Raw genomic sequence first — 8,441 nt, forward strand, 5'->3', positions numbered from 1 at the left:
CGAGTTTTGCAAAATTTATCTGTTATTTTTAGAGAGAGATTTGACAAGCTTAAGTTAATGTATATGCAATTAAAATGCAAATTCTAGTTCTGACTTGTATATGGAAATGCTGGTGGATTTTTTAAACTAAAGGTCTTATTTTGATTGAGCTAATCAAAAGATGAAGAATCTTCCATGAACAAAGTGCCGACTAATAGCAATCCAGGAGGAGGTAACATACTCAATGCTTCAAATATTGTGGGAGTTTTACAAGAAATTGCAATGAAATGTGGAAAAAAGGTATTTAGCTGGGATTTGTCACACTATCATTTTCTTTGTATCATGATTGTCTTTGTATCTTGTCAGCTGCTAGATTTCTGATTAGCTATTTCTCAGGTGGAATTTAATTCTCTTTTGGATAAGACAATGGAGCTCCAATTTACTGTGGAGGTTAGTTTGCTAGGTTGCTGGCCTTTATAGAAGGAAAATAGTGCATAATAAATGAATTGGTTCTAATTACATCCCCATGGACGTTATATTAAGTTTAATTTAAAGATAATGTGTTCAATACTACAAATTGATTAAATTAGTGTTGACATTATTTATATTTGTTACAACAATTCTTATTGAGTTTAGGTCTTGTTTAGTGGAGAAAAAGTAGGAGCAGGTATAGGTAGAACAAAGAAGGAAGCACAACATTGAGGATCTAAGGAGGCTCTTAGATACATGGCAAGTAAGTAGCAAAGTTTCAAAGCATCTGAAGAAAGAAGCACACACTGAACATCTGGAGATGCAAGCCAATGTAGTTTGGAAATTCTAGAAATATTTTCTCTATATATTTACAATATTCATAGCATGTGTTGAATGGTTCTTGTAAACTTAGTCCAAGCTTCTGAAGAATAAGCGATAGCCACATTATTTTATTTTAGATTTGGTAATTTAGCAAGCAGCTGTCAAAATTGCAAGGTGATTGTCTCCTATGATATTGCTAAATTTATATACCTTATGGAATAATATTTCAAAAAAAATAGTATTGTTATCTACAAGTAATCTATATCATGATCAAGGATCAATTTTCAGATCGAGTGCAACCTTTCCTAATAATAAGGAATAGCTACATATTTCATTTTAGATTTTGTAAATAAACAAGGATCTATTGCAATTGTCAAGATGCAGGCCTTAACATATTCTATTTTTTGGTTAAAAAATTCATACCTTATAACTTTTAAAATTTAAAATAGTATTCTTATCTGAAATGCAATCCATATCTTGATCATGTTTCAGTTTTCACATCTAGTTGAAGTTTTTCCAGGAAAAGGAATAGCCTTATTATCTCATTCTAGATTTGTTAAATAAATAAGGATAAAATAATATTCTTGTCTAGAGAAGCAATTTATATTTTGATCATGGGTCAATTTTCATATTTTTTTATGCAGGAGGTTACTCAAAGCTCTCAACTTGGCTACATAGACTTAAATTTAAATTTAGTTGTATATTATTCTTTGGTGGTTAGTTTCCTGGTATTGGTGCTTGAAGCCCTTTCACAAAGTGATATAGTTGTATTTATCAGGTTTGATCAGTGTCTTTCCAACAAAATGTTCTGTTCTCTCTTTCTGGTCAATATTTGTGCTAGAGGTGCTATATTTGATTTTGAGCTAACTTGGTTCATGGAAAATTGAACAATCAAGTGAAAAGAAGCTTAGTAGAAGATGCAAAAATTAATTCCTAGCAATTCTCAGATCATTTTGTAACTTTGGGGTAGGAGATTTATTCAATTCCTAGCTAACCTAGCCCATAGATAATTTACAGAGAAAAAATGCCATATCATTGCAGTACATCAATTCCACAACATTTGCAAAGTAAATCTAATTAGTCTGCAATCTAAGTTGCAGACTATGAGATAGAAATGCATGATGCAGATCCATTTCTAAATGCTTGTAAGGAACTTGGAGCTTTAGAGGAATATATAGTTGAGAAAGTAATGCCATTAACTATATTAATTTAGATTTTTCCTACTGCTAAACATACTTCTATGCTCTATCCCAATTTATCAGTTTTATGGACTACTAATGTTAATACATGAAAAGAGATGCTGCATATCTGTATCTTATGTGACCTTCCCCTATTGCTAAAGTACCTAAAAAATAGTTAAATAAACCTACAATCCTGCATGATATCCTCTATTTTGTACTTGTACTTTCATAACCAATGTGTGAAGAAGAAACTTAAAAGAAGCAATGCTTAAAAGAAATTAAACTGAACAAAAATACCAAGCACAAAGTTGTTTTTTGATTGTAAATCCAATGTTGTTCACTGTTTTCTAGATGGCTCTCATTACTACTACTGATTTATTCATAATTTTCTGCAATTCTTCTTATAACAATAAAAAATGATTTCACCAAATACATAATGCATGTTAGAGTGTAATAAAACATTTGATAGACTGACCAATTGTCTCTTGCTTCAAGCATAAAATTTACACAGAGCAAGCATAGAATTTAGAAAGCATGCACATTATAGTAGTAGTTGGAATGTTTTAAGATCAATCTGTTGTGTTATAAGATGGATATAAGTAGCACAATGCGGTCAAGTGTCATTTGCTGAAACCCAACCTTCATAAATCTCTCTCAACTCTTTCCCACAACAAAATCCTCTCATGACTTTCAATGTCGTGGTCTCCTCTTTCGCATTGGTGAAGGAAATCCTCAAAAGGGGTGATCAAAAATTTGCAAAAAGAATCACTCTATTTGTGATTAGATATCTTGCATATTTGACCACTCTCATATTCATTTAGACCCGTACAATGTAAATCTCAACTCTTTCTATTTCCTCATTGGCACTACAAAAGAAAATCTATTGCACAATTTTAAAACATAATCCCTCTTGTGGGTTCTAAACAAACAATTCCCAATGAATATATCATCCAAAATAAAAGGTATGAAATAAGAAAGGCAAATTATGGAAGACCTGCACACAATGTAAATAGTGGTGGACACGAATATCACGTAACGTTCCAAAGCAAAAGAGGACTAGACATGACCTATCATTTTTGATTAATTCTAGTTTGGTCACATTTCTTGCATTTATTCAGTTGCAATAATGTACAAGAACATATTCTAAGCAAGAAGTAAAAATGAAAAAAAAAGAAATGTAACCTTACAAAGAGCTTCATTCACTGTCGTTTCCAGTAGTTATTTTTATCATATGATATAATCAAGAAGTGGATAACCAAGGAAATTGTTAACAAATGGAAATTGATAAAGTTAAGTAGTATATTGCATCTATGATAAGGATGTCTTTGAACATTTTATTTGAAAATCACCCAATTCAACTATTTAACAATCAACAAAAATTTTCCACTTTATCCAAGTGAAGCTTTTGACATGGATTTAAATCAACTAAAAAAATATGTTGAATCCTCTTATAGACTTGAAGCAACCTTACAAGGGAAGTGTGGATACTCACAAAATAATACAAGACCTACGGAGCAAAACTGAGAAAACCCTACGAGGGGTTGGCCTGGGAGGCTTTCCACTCTGTCTACTTCTTTAGTAGCTCCATTGCTCCCCTTCACCAGAAAAACCAAAGCCACCTTAGTTCGAAAATGGCCTCGTCTCAAAACCAAAGCCACCTTGCCTCAAACTTGCCCTTGTCTCCATCCGTTGACATTGCATCTGGTAGTGGAACAGGTTGATGTTGTATAACAAATGAGCAATGTTTTAATTTTTTTCTCTCTTATATCCCGTTAGCGTCACAATTGCGATGGTGTCAGGCTATAATTGAAAAAAAAAAAGCCAAAAACACATTACATTTGTCTGCCATCACAAATTGACATCGCAAATTGACCCCTAATGTATTAGTGTGTATTTATACCCAAGTTATTATTTCTTATGATGATATAATCGGTGGGCCTCAATTGGGGCATTTATTCTTTGTTGAGATTCTAAAATAGTTCTCATGTATCTTATTATATTTTCAATAGTATTTGGACTAGTCTAATTAGAAATGTTATAGTAGTTATTATGCATTCCCAACACTCTCATAATGACTAGCATAGGGATATTTTATCAACTAGGGTATTAAAAGTATCTGTAGTAATCAATTTCTTATGTTGGCATGTGCCTATCCTTGATCCCCCACTATTTATCCTTCCTCCATGGAATTTAACTTGTTATTTTGGAATGCTCATCTCTCCCTCTCCCACTTTGATATAAAAAAATTTTTTTGATTAAGGTAAAACAAGTTTTGAAGGGGCCCGAAATCTTTACAAAAAGTAGGTTTTAAACAAAGGGACTTGAAACCTGCATCAAAAGATATACAATGAGATCCATATAGAGAAACAAAACAAAGACAAAACATGACCTAAACAAAAATTAGGGGAGCCAAAGATCTCACAATCCCCATAGAGACAAAGTGGGAGTTGCAAAAATAAAGAAATCAAACACCAAACCACCCAAGGAAGCTACAAAAATAACCATACATATATTTAAGATTTCACCTTAACTCCCTTTTTGTGGGAGTTAGGAGAAATATCTAATGGATGAGAGGGAAATTTCTTTGAATGGTTTCCTTTAACTGTAATCCATCCCTCTTCAATCTTGGCCGCCACATAATTTCAAACCAACAAATTAGTGTAACTATTCGAACTAGCATAACCAACACCTTTAATGACAAGGCCATGAGTGGTACCAAGGGAGGAAAAGCCAACAGATCATCCCTTCTCAAAATTGTTTTGGACAAGGCCAACATTCATGAGAGCCTCATTTCTTTTACATTTATCACTTTTAGCGATTACAGACCCAACAACACCATGCTAGACTAAACCATTAACACAATCTTTATCTGATTAACAATGGCAACTAAATTGACACTAGAAGCTCCATGAATAGAGCTAGCCATAGGAGAGACCATAGCAACAACACCATTTTGACCAAAAGAAACATCTAACAAATGGTTAGGAGAAGGAATAATCTCACGTTCTTGGCATTGATCAATCTCAATAGCATCTGAGGGAACTTCAACTATAGGTGAAGGTTGTTTGACCATTGTATAATGCTACTGCAAAGCCCTTTTCCACCATGTGTAGGGAATCTTAAATTTACTTTTTTTAGACTCACACTTTGGTACAACATGCCCAGTTTTAAAGCATTTTCTACATCTAGGTGGAAGACCTTCATAATCTAAAGACTAGATCCAAGAGCCAATAGGACTACAAGGGATTGGATCTATTGGAAGGCCTTTAGAAGAATCTATATCAACAAGAATCCATTCAGAGGTAGAGTGCAATGTATTAGAGGAATATGACTCCACCACTAAGAAATCACCTAAAGCCTCTCCAACTTCCTCAAAAACGTAATCATGCTGGAGATGAAGAGGGAGGTTAGGAAGTCATACCCATATATATTTAGTGGTTGGGTTAAAATCCTTATGCTAAGGTTTAACCATTAGAAGGAGACACTTTTCCCATATGAATCAATGATCACATAGAGTGGTTCTCCTATCCTCCACATTATTGAATCTAGCAATAAAAAAACCTTTTTCCAAAGGAAAGATTTGGACAGAATTAGTAAGATGTGAATCCCAATGCTCATATATCCAAGCATAGATCCCCTTGAGATAATGCCAAAAGCCCCTAAACTAGCAAATAATTGCATCCACCTCAAGGACCTCAATCCATTGGTCAATCTCTAAAACTATATCTTTATCTAAGTTGATTTAAATAGGGCTACAAGTAGGAAAGGGTTTAGTAACTATTGACTTAGAGGTAGCCCCCAAATCCCCACCATTACTTACAAATTGGGCATAAGATGGCCCTTTCATACCCCCAAACCCCCCATATTTAGATGTGTTAGAGAAGAGGACACTCCTCACAAAACCACCAATGGTTGGCCATGTACAGGGACATCGACACCAGTAGCCTTTGATCCCACAAAAATGCCTTTCCACATTAGAGCTTCTTGTAAAATCACATCATCAGCTATAAAATGAGAAAGTGGAGACACTTCCCCCTTCCAATCACCCCCAGACATAGAAATTGTTGGGACTGAATGACTGGCACCATCAACATCCACTAGATCCTTGTCCCCTACAAAAGTACTCACTAATCCACCTCGGAAAAACCCATTAGTCGCAATGGTGAATCTACATTAGCTACAGGACCAGAACCCTCCCCTAAGGTTGAAAACATCTAGGGAGCAGAAGAGACCATCTCAATGCAAAAATGTGTATGCGTGTGCAAGAGATTTCAAAATTTCCATCTAGTTAATAAGAGGCAATCATTTACCCACAATTGTCTCTCCTATATAAAAAATATTTTTAGCTTGAGGAGTGAAATTGAAAGGAATATAATAATATAACAAAGTGGAGGTGATTAGACTAGTGTGTAAGTATGAGGCTATATTATAATGTAATTTATGTTCAAACTATCATAGTAAGTCTAATGAAATAACTATTACATACAATATAAGAGATCCTATTAAAATAAAAAGTGAGGGGTTGCAATCATTGTCACAATTGTGCAAGCTTAAATATATATGAGGATGTTATCTTTTGTGATATCTTTGTGTTGTGTGTCTTATGAAGATAGTCTACATTTGAATTATCATTCGTTAGACCCAAGTCTAATCAAAATTATATAAAAAGGACTCTTAGCAAAGTATCTCTTAAATGACAACTTTAGCATGAATGAGTTTCTCCATATCCACATTTTAAAATGAATAATATGATGGAATTTATATCTCTTATATCTACTTTTTCTACAATTGAAAAACATGATAATAGAAATTATATTAACAAATAATCTGATGAATTATGGAGTTTCTCCATGAAAATTAGGATAAAAATTATATTCCATTTTGCTTTATTATTGTTATTGTTTAAAATAATGCACACTAACACAATGATAATTAAGAGCAACTCATGATGATCATTCTATGTTCATAGAAAAGATATTTTGTTAAATGAAAAATGAACATTGAAACATTATGTCAATAGTCAATATGTCTTGTATAAACTTACACTTTATTACTTACTTATGTACTAGAGTAGTTGTAGCTATAGCATGTGATAATGCTCCTCTATTATTAGTGTGTGATAGATGTGCACCATGTTCATAAGCTCCCATTTTAACACAACAAGCATTATAAAAAGATTTGTACTTTGCACTTCCATTTGATGGTGTTTAGTGTAATTCCATGTTTTAATAGTCTTTGGGATCATCGTTTTAGTCATATGAAATTGAGAAATTCAGATTTTAACATTTCTAATCTAAAGTCTAAAGATACAATGTATATGGTATTTATTTATTCTGCTATGATAAAATGGGATATTTGGAATGGCTATCATCATCCATCAAGGCATAATGTTCAGGTTCATCGTTTTCTGCAAGGTGGTTGATAAAATGTTCTCGTGCTTCGTCTATATGTCTACCAAAGCGTTTTCGACTGTAACATTGCCCTGTTCGAAAGTTCCCATTTTTGTCTAAAGAAAGGAGCACGTTGCAAATAAAGACTGATTTGGATGAAAGCGGTCTAATACATACGAGAAAACTTCAATGCGGGACAATTCAAATTCGAATGCTAAGGGCACTGTTTATGTAGACGGAACACACGACAGTGGGTTCTTAACTCACAGGACTGGGCCCCCATCCACCTAAATCGGTTAATGGCTTAGTGTGTGATGTTTAAGCCAGGCCCCAATGGAGGGGACGAGATGGATGGAATTGTGTTCTGAAGCACCGTTGCTTTGGCTCGTCTATAACCCTTGTTTTCTATTTCCTTTTTCCTCACAGCCCAGCTGTGGTCAAAGTGAAATGAAACGTTTTTCTCCTTCATAAAATCGGATGCAGTGATTGGGGAGATGGTGCGTTGACTGTGATTAACTTTTGGAGGATTTGCGCTGAAGATTGCGGATTGAAGAAATTGCCATGCATGCCTACCCTTTTGCAAGTACAGTATTGGAAATGCTCTCTGGAGTTGGATCACTGCATTCTGGAAGAGGCTGACGGTTTCTAAAGGTGTTCCAAAGTACACCTATTGCCCCCTCCACCGAGATCACTGCTTAGGACCTTTGTCATCAAATGGGATGTGATAAACTTCTCTTCAATGAGGCAGAGATACGACTCCATATTGTGACTGGCCTCAGAGTTGTGATGGTCCATTATTTAATTAGTTACCCATTTGTTGCTGAGCGGTCTTTCCTCAACTTGTTATGCATAAGAAGGGGCCGTCTTTTTTTCAAGGGAGTTTGTTTGTTTTGCACGATGAAGTACGCCTGGATTAGATCAGACTTGCTTAATTGTCTGTAGTCAGAGGGGATGAAGGATGCGTAGAAGAAATTTGCAATATGTTTTGCGTAGAGGGTCCCTGGTAATCTGCAGAGAGCCAACAGATGGACGACACTTGTGTTGCAACAATGATCACCACAGTTTGATACTGTGCCTGAGGTTGAGATCAATTTTTTGT

The 8,441-nt window shown here is 34.6% G+C and overlaps 1 long non-coding RNA gene across 1 annotated transcript; it reads left to right on the forward strand.

The window, feature by feature from the left end:
• Nucleotides 1–373: 373 nt before the first annotated feature.
• LOC149538398 (uncharacterized) lies at nt 374–665 on the forward strand. The gene is made up of 2 exons (XR_016356334.1): nt 374–429; nt 616–665. It is a non-coding gene; the product is annotated as an uncharacterized LOC149538398 (long non-coding RNA).
• The last annotated feature ends 7,776 nt before the right edge of the window (nt 666–8,441 follow it).

This window comes from Cupressus sempervirens, chromosome 9, assembly GCF_028749045.1.
Source record: "Cupressus sempervirens isolate cs-2001-9-10 chromosome 9, ASM2874904v1, whole genome shotgun sequence".
In the NCBI taxonomy this organism is placed as follows: domain Eukaryota; kingdom Viridiplantae; phylum Streptophyta; class Pinopsida; order Cupressales; family Cupressaceae; genus Cupressus; species Cupressus sempervirens.